Source organism: Dreissena polymorpha, chromosome 1 (genome assembly GCF_020536995.1).
Source record: "Dreissena polymorpha isolate Duluth1 chromosome 1, UMN_Dpol_1.0, whole genome shotgun sequence".
NCBI classification, from domain to species: domain Eukaryota; kingdom Metazoa; phylum Mollusca; class Bivalvia; order Myida; family Dreissenidae; genus Dreissena; species Dreissena polymorpha.
In genome coordinates this window covers 204,171,376-204,184,070 of record NC_068355.1, presented here as the reverse complement: position 1 = coordinate 204,184,070, position 12,695 = coordinate 204,171,376, and the positions used below count along the sequence as shown (strand labels likewise).

Here is a 12,695-nt window from a genome sequence, read left to right as displayed (position 1 = left end):
CAAGGCATGACCCATATTCGAAATTGACCTAGATACTGTCTAGATACCGTAGATATTGTATATATATATATATATATATATATATATATATATATATATAACATGTCATAATAACATTAAACAAAAGCACCACCTAGCGGGTGCAGACTGCTTATCTATTTTTCTTTTTAAAGCCGGCAGAGTTGATGTTGGTATATTTTCCCAATTTTTTATTTGTTGCAAAAAAGTCCTTATGGGTCAAAATGTGATGGTATTTATGTCAGATGTGCAAAAATTTGGTCAAAATCGGTCAAGAAATGCCCAAAGTCAGTACAAAGATAGGGTTTTTCAATTTCTGTCCATGGACAGAAATGATCTAAATTTAAACATGCGCGGGTCACATGTAAATCCATGTGACCATTGCATGATTGTTTACAACGCCATTAACATGAATGATAAATAATAATATCATTACTAGTTTAAACAAGAGCTTGTCACAGTACTGCCAAATCCCCGCCGAAATGTGAATGCTTGTATGACAACATTTGTTTTAGAGAGAAGAATAATATTTGTAAAAACAAATAAAGGGAGATAATTCATTATGCTCCGGACAAAAATTTACTTTGAAATTAAATAAAGGGATATAATTCAAACACTAAGGTAGATAGAGTTATGGTTCTTGGTCACTGCACTTCTCCTAGTTGCCATCTGTTAATATTTCAAGTTTCAAGTAAATCCCTTTAGTACATTTACAGTTATGCTCCAGACAAAATTTACTTTAAAGTTATATAAAAGGGGAGATAATTCAAAAACTAAGGTAGATAGAGTTATGGTTCTTAGTCACTGCACTTTTCCTACTTGCCATCTGTTTATATTTCAAGTTTCAAGTTAATCCCTTCAGTAGATTTAGAGTTATGCTCCGGACAAAAAATTACTTTAAAATTATATAAAAGGGGAGATAATTCAAAATCTAAGGTAGATAGAGTTATGGTTCTTGGTCACTGCACTTCTCCTAGTTGCCATCTATTTATACTTCAAGTTTCAAGTAAATCCCTTCAGTAGATTTAGAGTTATGCTCCGGACAAAAATGTACTTTAAAATTATATAAAAGGGGAGATAATTCAAAAACTAGGTAGATAGAGTTGTGGTTCTTGGTCACTGCACTTCTCCTAGTTGCCATCTGTTAATATTTCAAGTTTCAAGTAAATCCCTTCAGTAGATTTAGAGTTATGCTCCGGACAAAAATTTACATTTAAATCATATAAAAGGGGAGATAATTCAAAAACTAAGGTAGATAGAGTTGTGGTTCTTGGTCGATGCACTTCTACTAGTTGCCACCTGTGTATAATATAAGTTTCAAGTAAATCCCTTCAGTAGATTTAGAGTTATGCTCCGGACAAGAATGTACTTTAAAATCATATAAAAGGGGAGATAATTCAATAACTAAGGTAGATAGAGTTATGGTTCTTGGTCACTGCACTTCTCCTAGTTGCCATCTGTTTATATTCTAAGTTTAAAGTAAATCCATTGAATAGATTTGGAGTTATGCTCCGGACAATGTTTCAGCCGGACGGACAGACAGACGGACAGACGGACAGGACCAATTACTATATCCCCTCCGAAAATTTTTCGGCGGGGATAATATATTCTGTCCTACACATGCACATTTCGTTTAAATCATGTTCACATTATGTTGTTTTATAGTGCCAATTTCATTCGTAAATACACTCCTTCTGCTTTATGACTACATTTTCAATACTCGTATAACTCGCCTCATGTTAACTTTACCATCGATCGCTTGTTTTCAGGTAGTTTAAATTTCATCTTTAAATCTCTACCGATACACTTTTTATCGTCTGCTGATTTATTTTTACCTTGTCAAAATAAAATGACTGTTAACGTTTAATTCATGGGCGCAGCCATCTTGATTTGTACATGTCATTGTCTTGATTATTTTAACCTCGTGTATAGTGTGTCTAGTATGTCCAGTTGTAATGTATTTTGTACACACGCAGCCATGTTTGCAGGGTTCAGCATTAACTTTTTTACAACCAGACCATCGGATCAGTTCCTCTTAAAATGTACTAGCCCGAATCTGATGTCTACTAGACCATAAATGACATAGCAAATAAACACAATTGTGTCGTGTAACTGTTTAATCATGTTTTATCAGTAAATAATTAGTGTACACAAGAAAGTAATTTTGATGCACAGAGTAAAAAATATAATAAAACTATTTAACAACATAAATTGTTTGTTATATTATTTCACTGTTTATCACCAGTTAAACAAATGATGTCTGTACAGCAGGTGACATTTATTCAGTGTCATCAAATTCTGGCCTCCTTGACCGCTGTGCTCCAAGTAACCACAGCTCCAAGGCCCTTTTTCCATCATAATCTGTGTCAGTTTTACCGTCGGATTTTTCTTTATTAACTTATTTGTCGGACAAAAATCCAATCTTGAACAAAGCCATTCTTTAAATTTCATTCTCTCGTATGCTACACCAAAATGTTTACATTGATGATACCGATTTTTCGATAGAAGTCGTAAAAACATGATGTAAAGTTCTAAGACACTGCAGAAAATCATTAATATACATGACACCTTGACTTGAATGGAAACAAGCAATTTCTGCGGGAAGCTCTCCTTCGCGTCTAAAAATAGCCATAAATCATGTGAATGCTCCGCGTTTATTTATATACGCTAGTTTTGTTCTGATGTAAATAACGGATACGAGGGTTATTTTACAAATTAAGAGAAAAAGATTTTCAGTTAGTTATAGTTATATGAATCAGTATAGCCCGGGTGTACATTGTCCAGGGTAATCATGGAACTTAGGCTGGAAATCCATGGTATAACATGGAATTCCATGGAAATCCCTGGAATTTGAAACATTTTTCCAGAGTTTCCCAGGGTTTTGTTCTTGAAATGTCCATGAAACGCGGACTTTTTTTTCCAGCATTTTCCAGCCTTGGATGGAAAACCATGGAAAAGGAATGGAAAATGCTGGATTTAGGCTGGATAACCATGGACAATATTTTCAGATAGCATGGAAAGTTACACATAGAATTTTTTAAGCATGGAAAATACTTTAACATTTTCAGCTGACCCTGGAAAAAACTTAGACTTTTTAAGAGGAGAAAATAACTTATAAAAATGCAACACATTTTATTCAAAGTTAATCACAATTCAACAATTTACACAACATATGAATAAAACATAAAACAATTTGCATAGTTTGATTACATAAAAAATATATATAATATATTATTACACGGAAAGCAATATAGAAAAAAATATCATTCAAAATAGTGCAGCTAAACTCTTTCTTATATTCTTATAAAGACCTTGAAATACATGTAAAGTTTTATTATAAAATAGGTATAATGAACTAAAATTTAAAAAATCTGATCACACAATTGCAATATTAGACTTAACCTTACTGTGTACCAAATGTTATTATATTACAATAAGATCCCTTTGTTATGATAGTTTACCTTATAACACTTAAAGTACATGTCAATCAAATATGTATTTAACATATCTTTGAATTCTGGCTCTTAGCGTAAACTTTATCAATTAAGGGCTGTATGCAAGTTGAAAATTGTGCAGTAAATGTATCCCTGTTTATCAGTATTGTTTTGTTGTAAGATGTCAATTTGGTCCCTCTATCTGTAGAAATCAACATTCTGTGTGTAAAAAAGCTGAAAAGAGTGATTCAGTGAGTTATGATGGACCTTTTTTGAATGCTCTGAACTACTGAACAGGTTTGTGTCTATATTTACTTTGTATTGTTCTCTTATAATGCCGTGTTTATTATAATAATATTGTTTAACAGTAATATCTGTTTTGGCAGGTGGTTAACATTTAAAATGAATGCTCTATACAGTGACCTAATACAATGGCAATATGACTAATACTTAAATTCATTTATTAATAACAAAAAATCTGCCACTTAATGCTTAGCTTTTTTCAGATATAAGATAGCTATGGCAGATTCTCTTATGTTGTGTTGCAATTTTGAGGGAAATAACATAATTTGAAACATAAATACATAAACATACAAATGAAAAAGTGTAAATGTTGTGTACAGTGAATTATAATGGCTGGGTTTTATGGTTATTGTCATCTTAAATTTTACTTTTAGCTATTTCTGGTCATGATACTTAACAGATTGCTTTTCCTCATATTTAATGAGTACTTTTATATTTTAATTTTGAAGGTTAAACTCTTGTCCCAAGGCAAAATTTACGTTGAACAGAAGATCCTAAGGAAAGTGTGCACATCGACTGCCAAAAATGGAGCAAAAGGGGATGTTACCTCATGATGTATGGACTTTTAGACAAGGTTTTTACCCTGCACAAGTTTGCCAGCTCAAGGGGAACAGGAGTGGGAAAACCGCACCCCGGTGATGAGCATATACCTGTCCTTGACCAAGACAAGCTGGATTTGTGGAGATGTAAATTTATACAGGTTATTGCATTAATTGAGTATATGTTTTAAAAGTATTACCAGCAAACGCGCAGTCAAAGTGGCCATAAAAAATAGTTTGAAATGGAAAAGTTCAAAATAGTGATGTTTCTCACTTTTTCGAACCTATTGTGTAGTAAATATGCATACACTTTAAGTAGATATAGTATTTAATAGAAGGTTTGTAACTATACAAAATAATTTTTATGCCCTCAAAAGAGGGCATATATAGTGATTGGACCGTCCATCCGTCTGTCAGTCTGTCTTTCCGTTACACTTTGCACATAGGTGTCGCGTATAGGTTTCGAAAAATGCTCATAACTTCTATGTCGCTTCAGATATCAACTTGTTATTTGGCATGCATGTGTATTTCATGGAGTTGAACATTTTGAGTGGTGAAAGGTCAAGGTCATCATTCAAGGTCAAAGGTTAAATATATGGCTTCAAAGCGGCGCAGAAAGGGGCATTGTGTTTCTGACAAACACACATCTTGTTATTTTTTATTCCGCTCACTTTCCAGCCATATTAGGAAAAAAGTTACTGACTTTTATTTCATACTAATATTCGCTCTTTATCTCGACTTAACTTGGTGCGAAATTTCTTAGCGGGATGACCTTATAATTAGGGCTCCATTAAAAAAAATTGCAGGGAGTAAATTCGAGATATAAAGCGTATCTAAATACGAAATAAACGCTAATCACCTTTGTACTGATATAGCTGGAAAGTGAGCGTCATTTAAACTATAAACAGAAGTAATAAAAGGTATAAAACGGCAAAAATAACTGTCTCGGTATGGACGTCGCCATCTTGACTATCATGTGATTACCCCCACTGGTTACTGAATCAAAGTGGTTACAGTCGTGATTAGATCTATATGAAAGTAATATGATTTTTTTTCTGTACATTTTTTTCTTTCTGGAAGTTGATCGAAAACCCACTTGCAAACTTTCAGAGTAAAAATTTCAGTTTATGCAAACAAACTAATTGTTAACTACTTTAAATCATAAATGTTTACTGAAGTGAATAACTTTCAAGTAGACAAAATTTGAATAGATATACTTCTTTGTGTAGTGATCAATATGAAATATCTTAAGTAGACTTAATAATGAATGAGAGTTAGAATAAAGAAATTCCATCTCATGATTGCTGCGCAGTGACTAAAATGAATGTAAAAACTATTATGCTTTTTCTTTCAGAGATCATGCAGGAGCAGTACAAGGGCAAACCTGTGCAAGTGCGAGAGAAGATCCGCAACCTGCTGAAACCCAGCAAATTAAAAAAACAGTTTTAAAAAATGATGGGAGTTCTATACTAAAAACAGTACCCTTGTGCTCATGTGTTCATATTGTGACATAATAGCTTAAAATAACTACTGTGTCAAAACATGTTTTAAGAATTTCCATTTATCATTGTTTCTTTTGTCAGGGGTGTGATTGAGGCAAAGTCGGAGGGGAGGAAAATTCTGTTGACTGATTTTGACTACGCAAATGGCGCTTAACGAAGTGACAAACATAAAAACAGACATTAAAATAAACAACTTTTTGAACTTCATAACACTATTTCTTTATAAAAACCTGTTAAACTTCACATTAATCATACTGAGGATGCAAAGTAAACAGTTAAGTAAGTATTTATTGTGATCAATAGCAGCAGTTTTTCAATGTATTGAATGACAGTTAATAGACTAAATAAAAACAAACACACTTGAGTGTTCTTCTGGTGTTAATGATGTATTAACTGAGTTAAATTAATATATTTAATTTGTTTACCTTTCAATATCTTGCATTTCACATCTTCACTCAGTTCAAAGCTATTTCAGTTAACTGAACAGCGTGACAAACATAATAAAGCAGAATATGCATATGAATCTGATTATACACAGACCCACAGACATATAAAAATCAAATCATGTTTGTCTATTTCCATGTTCGAACGATACTCTCTAAATTGTTTTACTTCGCGAGTAGACTACACTCCAATTTGCAAACACTGGTTTCCGTGACACAAATTCAGTGGGCACATTTCTTAACAAAATATGTGTTGCTTGTATCTAAAACGTAGTCTTTTTTTTTGACAAACACATTTCATTATTCCTATCAGACTAGGTGATGTCAGTCGTTTATTCGATTGCTATTTGTTATTTCAATAATCTTAATTTTCTCTTCACAACGGCGCCATTTGCAAACAAATCACAGAGCGCATTTTAAGAACACGATTTTAATTGGAAGATTGGGAAACGACAGCCAATTATATGGCTCGTTTTAAAAATGCTTAGGCAGAATCTACCAGTGTTAAATGCGGAGAGATTTCGCGGGCCGCGGATATTTCAGGCCGCTTATGAAATACGTCGGCGGAATCGGTGGTAGCCCCTCTCCCCCACATTTTTTAAAACGAATTTACGCAAATCTCAGAAGTGACATCCGGGCAACCCGATCCGCGGAAATCCGCGGATACGCGGAAAAATCACACCCCTGTTTGTTTCTTGTATATAGTTTTTAGCTCGGTTGTTTTTGGAGAAAACCCGAAGTATTGTCATAGCCAGCTCATTGTGTCGTGTCGTCCCCTGCAGGCATTGTGCTAAAACCTTAACATTGGCTCTAAAATCAAAGTGCTTCCAGGTCAAAGGTCAAGGTCACTGTGACCTCTAAAAAAATATTCTGACAAGCTTTCATTTATTCTCAAAACTGCACCCGCAGCCGAGCTTTGGCACCTGTTATTCGGTGCTCTTGTTACAAGGTTTGTGACTGTACATTATTGGACTTTTTTGCATTTTTATGGCTTTGAATACACTTTTTGCAGGTACTATACTGTTAGTTTGCTTCTTTTTATTGTTTAAGTAAAGACAGGCGTGTTCTTCTATGTAATGGCAAGTTTTTTTAACAATGGACCTAGAAGATGTGTATGCATGTATTCAGTTTTGTAGACCAGGAATTTATTATTCCTTTCCAGTGACCATGGAATAAGCTGGACAATTTTCCATGTTATAGACTGTATCGACAATTGTCCCCCGCGCCAGCGAAACAGGTAAACATGAGAGATGGGACTCTGCAATGCACTACATTACTAGTGGTTTACAACTGTTGAATGGGGTTAAGAAGTATTCTCAACAATTGGCCATGCTTATCAGCAAGGTAATAAATAATCACTTAACACCACATAATCACACAGGCATGAAGAATTTACCATCTGCAAGTCAATAAACTGTTTATAGAATATAGTTTTATCAGGGTTCCCTCTGGGCTTTCAAAAGTTTTCGCCACTTACTTTCGCCAAATTTAAAAAGTTGTCGCCACACTGGGGCTACATTTGGGCAATGAAGATCATGTTATTATAATACAAACAAAAACTGAGCATTTACAGTATGTTAAAGGAATTGATTTAATAACAGTAGTATTAATAATAAAAACACATTTAACATTGTTAATTAAATAAAGGCACATTCAATCAGTTGTAACTCTTGTTGATTGACACCTTCTTAGCAGCCTGAATATGTTGCCACAGTTTTGGTGCTTCAGAAGCTTTATGGTATTCTGAAAATACAAAAAGGGAAATATAATATTAATATAATACTAATAATAATCAATGAATGTGAAGTATATAAATAATATAAATGTGTGCTAGCATATGATCTACTACATAGAGCCCTTAACACAACAGTCAAATAAAATAAGCATTTGTGTATATCAAATGTCAAATTGATTTCCATGTGCTAAACTATGTTTACCTTTTTTTTTAAGGTACATCCGGTAGTGAATGAATTGATAAGTGTTGAGGATATAAAGAGTTCACACAGCATAGATTGTGTGTTGGAAATCATATTGAAGGAAATGAAATTCTGATAAACAACTGTCTTTGTTTGGTTTTTGTTTGTTAGCTGGTGAATAATAGCGGTGGGAACGTTTGCATTTTGAATGAGTCTCAAAATAAGCAGCATCTAATGTTCACTTTCTAAAAGTCGTTTTACACTCTGAACTTGCCATTTTGTCGAGTGAAACAGCAATATGTCACCGTTTTAATAGAACCAATACATGTAAAATGTTTTACTATTTTCTATAATTACACTGATTTTTCTAAAAACAATCGATACTTACCTTTTTGATTGTCATTGTTGTCAATTTAACGGTCTTGAATCTGCTTCGAACACTGTGACAAACACTTCACATTTAAGCGCAAAGTCGGTATATTTCAATATTGCCTTATCTCTGAAGCAATAAAACTGCCGACCAATTAAGATAACTTGCAACAACACCCCAGATAATCGCAATTATCACCATAACATTCCACTTTGCGGTAGTCGGCAGTCAGCACCACGCTCCATTGATTACAGCTGTATCGCTTACACCATGGAAATCTATAGTATTACGATTGCCGTAAAGCGGCTGGTAAACACAGCGTCTTTTGTCATTTTAAGAAAATATGAACGCAGAAAAATGCCGATTTTTTTAAAATCGCCATTTACGAAATTTTGTCGCCAGATTTTTTATTTTGTCGCAATTGGCGCCAATGGCGATCGACAGCGGGAACCCTGGTTTTATCCTAAGAATATTATTTAATAAATGTTAAAAGCCCTGTTTAAGCATTTACTGATTCTTAGTTTTAATACTATCTTTTTTTGTAATTCACATTATCTTGTAATTTACATAATTTAATAAATGTTAAAAGCCTTCATCCTATGAATATAATTTAATAACTGTTAAAAGCCCAGTTTAAGCATTTATTGATTCTTAATTATATAGAGAATACTAGGTTAGCGTTGAAGACAGAGAAGTTTATGTTGCGAGGCTTAGAACGCTGGAAGCGCGAGCCTTGGCGAGCGCTTTCGTTGTTCGAGCCGAGCAACATAAACTTCTCTGTATTCAACGCTAATCCTAGTATTCTATTTATCCCATTTGATTTTTTCAATGTGACATTTAACATAAATAGATCTAATAACCTTAACAATAATTTTAATTCAGTCTTAAACGCGCTTAAAATCTAACAAATGTAACCATGCGTAGTGATAAATATGTATTTGTTCTGGTACGCAAAATAGTTTTTTAAAAATTCACACACAAACTGTAAAACAAGTAAAAATATCACCATATGCCTACATTTAATTTTACGCAGTATGCGAATTTTAACACATTACGACCGCGAAAAGAAGATTTTACTTGACTATAATTTATTTTATTTTTGAAAGAAAATGATCAAAATCCAATATGGCGGCCATTACTCCTGACAAAATGCTGTCGATGTCAACATACATGTACACCATCGACGACCTAGTTCTGGCTACCATAACTTTAAATGTCGCTTTTTATGATTTTTGACTGGCGCGACTTTGTACAGGTCTGTCAATACTAAATAAACTGTATGCTGAAGTTTCTTACGCTATCGAAGACCTTGACAATGTTGATGAGTAAACAGACAATTGCAGCGACTGACACTTTATTTGACAAAATATACAGGGCAATACGTTTTCCGACTTCGGCTGACGAATTTAAGGACGCGCAGAACGTGTTTTTTATATAATGTTATGGGTATGCCGTGTGTGATCCGATGCATCAATGGCGCCCATGTTAAAAGTATTTCCCCGAGAACAGGGTCAGGGAATGACAAAAGTACAAACAAAAATCAAAACATGTAAGAACTAGTATCTTACCTTTAATTATCCTTTAAAATCCATCTAATAATCCATTAACTCAATAATTGGCGATTTTGCATCTAGGGTCTTTAATAATTATTTTAGCATAGTTAAATAAAGACCCTTATGCCATTCTATCACTTTATTCAAATGAGTTTATGAACGCGATAAACTTTCTTCTTCGTCACACGCTACGTCATGTACTCTACATTACTGCTGTTCAAATGAACCGGAGCAGTTTATCTAATAATAGCCGTTGGTAAACTCGGTTGCATTTGCAGATTTCTGCATACAAACATAATTATGTTTAAACTTGCACAATGTTTTATTTATCTATGGTAAATGCCCTTATTGTACGAGAAAATAATCTAATATATAAATACACAAAGAATGGAAAACATTCCAGTACACAACAGATAAATGAGTAGAAAATACCCGTGTACAAAATGGGACGTTCCCAATTCCAGTGTGGTGCTATTTTTACCATCTTATACTTTACACAGCTCTATGCCTAACGTGAATTAAATAGGAAAGCAAACATAGCAGATTATTCATGAACTGTGCGATATATGTATGGCTTGTTGTACATTCTTAATATTTAAGTTAAATGTCAAAAGTATATGATTTGGTTATAAACAATGCACATTACACGAAATAAGGAAAATGTGATCAATTGACAATTCAGATATGTCGACATACATACATGTAGAAAACATGTGAAATGAGTCGCGTTTATAATAGATCGTCAAAAAAATGGGGAAAATGACGCAATAAGTATGTCATTTTATGACGCCATCAATCAGCTGATTCATTATACGGATGGCGAAAAATTATGTCATATGACTAGATTTAAAGGTTGAAGGTCGTATAATTTTGAAGCTTAAGTTTTGTCGACTTTGTTTCTTATGAAAAATCATTCAGTAAATATAAATAAAAAAATAACAAAACAAAAATCATGTAATTTTTTATTTCAACATTTCTTTTGGTGAATATGTCATATATATATTTTTCTGCAAAATATGCACATTTTCTTCTAATGGGTGACCTTAAAATTCGATCAATGAACCAAACAATATCGACCTAATTTTAGCGCATATCGCATGACTTCATTTAAAAAGTAGTCCGTGCACGTGACAGGTATATTCCACAGTGTTGAAGACAGGAAAGTATATTCCACAACGTGTTATACCGTCAATGTCGCGGTGAAAATGGGATAAAATACTATCTTTTCTTGTAATTTACATAATCTTGTTATTTAAATAATTAAATAAATGTTCTTGTAATTTACATAATCTGGTAATTTCCCTTCTCGAAAAAGTGCACTAAATGCGCATTTAATGCGCATTAAATGCACATTTAATGAGCATTAAATGCGCATGTTATTGGCATCGTATTTTTTGCTTAACAAGTGCATTTTATTCTGTTAAAAAAACACACTTTTTACTAGTGTGTTTATATATATCCGTGTATTTTTTTCCACTAAATAATACACTTTAGTGCGTTTATTATGATAATAAGTGCGCTTAAGTTTATTTTTAAGTGCATTTATACACTTGAGTGTATTTTAAGACATAAAAATAATACACTTCATGGTCAAAGTAAATTTTTTAAAGCGCATTAATACACTTGAGTGCATTTCTAGTCATTCAAATAATACACATTACAGAATTAAAAGCGAATTTTTTAAGCGCATTAATACACTTGAGTGCATTTCCAGTCATACAAATAATATACTTATCAGTTACTAAAGTTATCTGTCAAGTGCATCAATACACTTTAGTGTATTTTAACTCATACAAATAATACACTTCATGGAGTATTCAAAGTGAATTTTTTAAGCGCATTAATACACTTGAATGCATTTCCAGACATACAAATAAAACACTTCATTGAGTATTCAAAGTGAATTTTTGTAAGCGCATTAATACACTTGAGTGCATTTCCACTGATACAAATAATACACCTTACAAAATGGAAAGTGATTTTTTTTTAACACTTGAGTGCATTCCCGGTCATACAAATAATACACCTTACAGTAATAAAAGTGAATTTTTAAGCGCATTAATACACTTGAGTGCATTTTCAGTCATACAAATGATACACTTTATGAAGTGTTGGAAGTGAATTTTTTAAGCACATTTTACGCTCAAGTGTATTTTTCATCACTTCAAATCAATATGCTTAAAAATTAACCAAATTAAAAAAAAATCGCAGCATTTTGAAGTCAGCATTCTTTTTTCTAAATGAAAGGTTTGTGTAAACACTAGAGCTGCAACGATTCGATCCGATTCATCGAAAATCGATTCGAAATGCTTCGATTCGATTACGATACCAAACCTACCAAATTCGATTCGATTCTTTAACATATATACATATATATACATAGATACGTAAAGCGCGCTGTATTCTGACTATTGATACAGGAAGGTGAAGGTTTTATCTTTACCTGTAATTACGACGCGCGCGATTGATTGCTTATTACTTAAGTCATCCAATCAATAAGCCCGTTACGGTCTACTTTCGGAAAAAACGTCAAAATGGCTGGTCAAGTTATTGACGACAAAATGAAATTATCAGATGCGCCTAAGAAGCTAAAATCAAAAGTGTGGCAGTATTTTGG

At 33.2% G+C, this 12,695-nt stretch overlaps 3 long non-coding RNA genes across 3 annotated transcripts; 2 read left to right on the top strand and 1 right to left on the bottom strand.

The window, feature by feature from the left end:
* The first annotated feature begins 539 nt into the window (after nucleotides 1–539).
* On the top strand, nucleotides 540–1,554 carry LOC127864721 (uncharacterized). The gene is made up of 3 exons (XR_008042233.1): nucleotides 540–639; nucleotides 1,112–1,269; nucleotides 1,428–1,554. It is a non-coding gene; the product is annotated as an uncharacterized LOC127864721 (long non-coding RNA).
* Nucleotides 1,555–3,598: 2,044 nt separating this feature from the next.
* Nucleotides 3,599–6,469, top strand: LOC127867866 (uncharacterized). The gene is made up of 3 exons (XR_008043773.1): nucleotides 3,599–3,749; nucleotides 4,205–4,455; nucleotides 5,649–6,469. It is a non-coding gene; the product is annotated as an uncharacterized LOC127867866 (long non-coding RNA).
* Nucleotides 6,470–7,862: 1,393 nt separating this feature from the next.
* LOC127867862 (uncharacterized) lies at nucleotides 7,863–8,979 on the bottom strand. The gene is made up of 2 exons (XR_008043772.1): nucleotides 8,544–8,979; nucleotides 7,863–7,982 (listed from the first exon to the last, which is right to left on the bottom strand). It is a non-coding gene; the product is annotated as an uncharacterized LOC127867862 (long non-coding RNA).
* Between the last annotated feature and the right edge of the window lie 3,716 nt (nucleotides 8,980–12,695).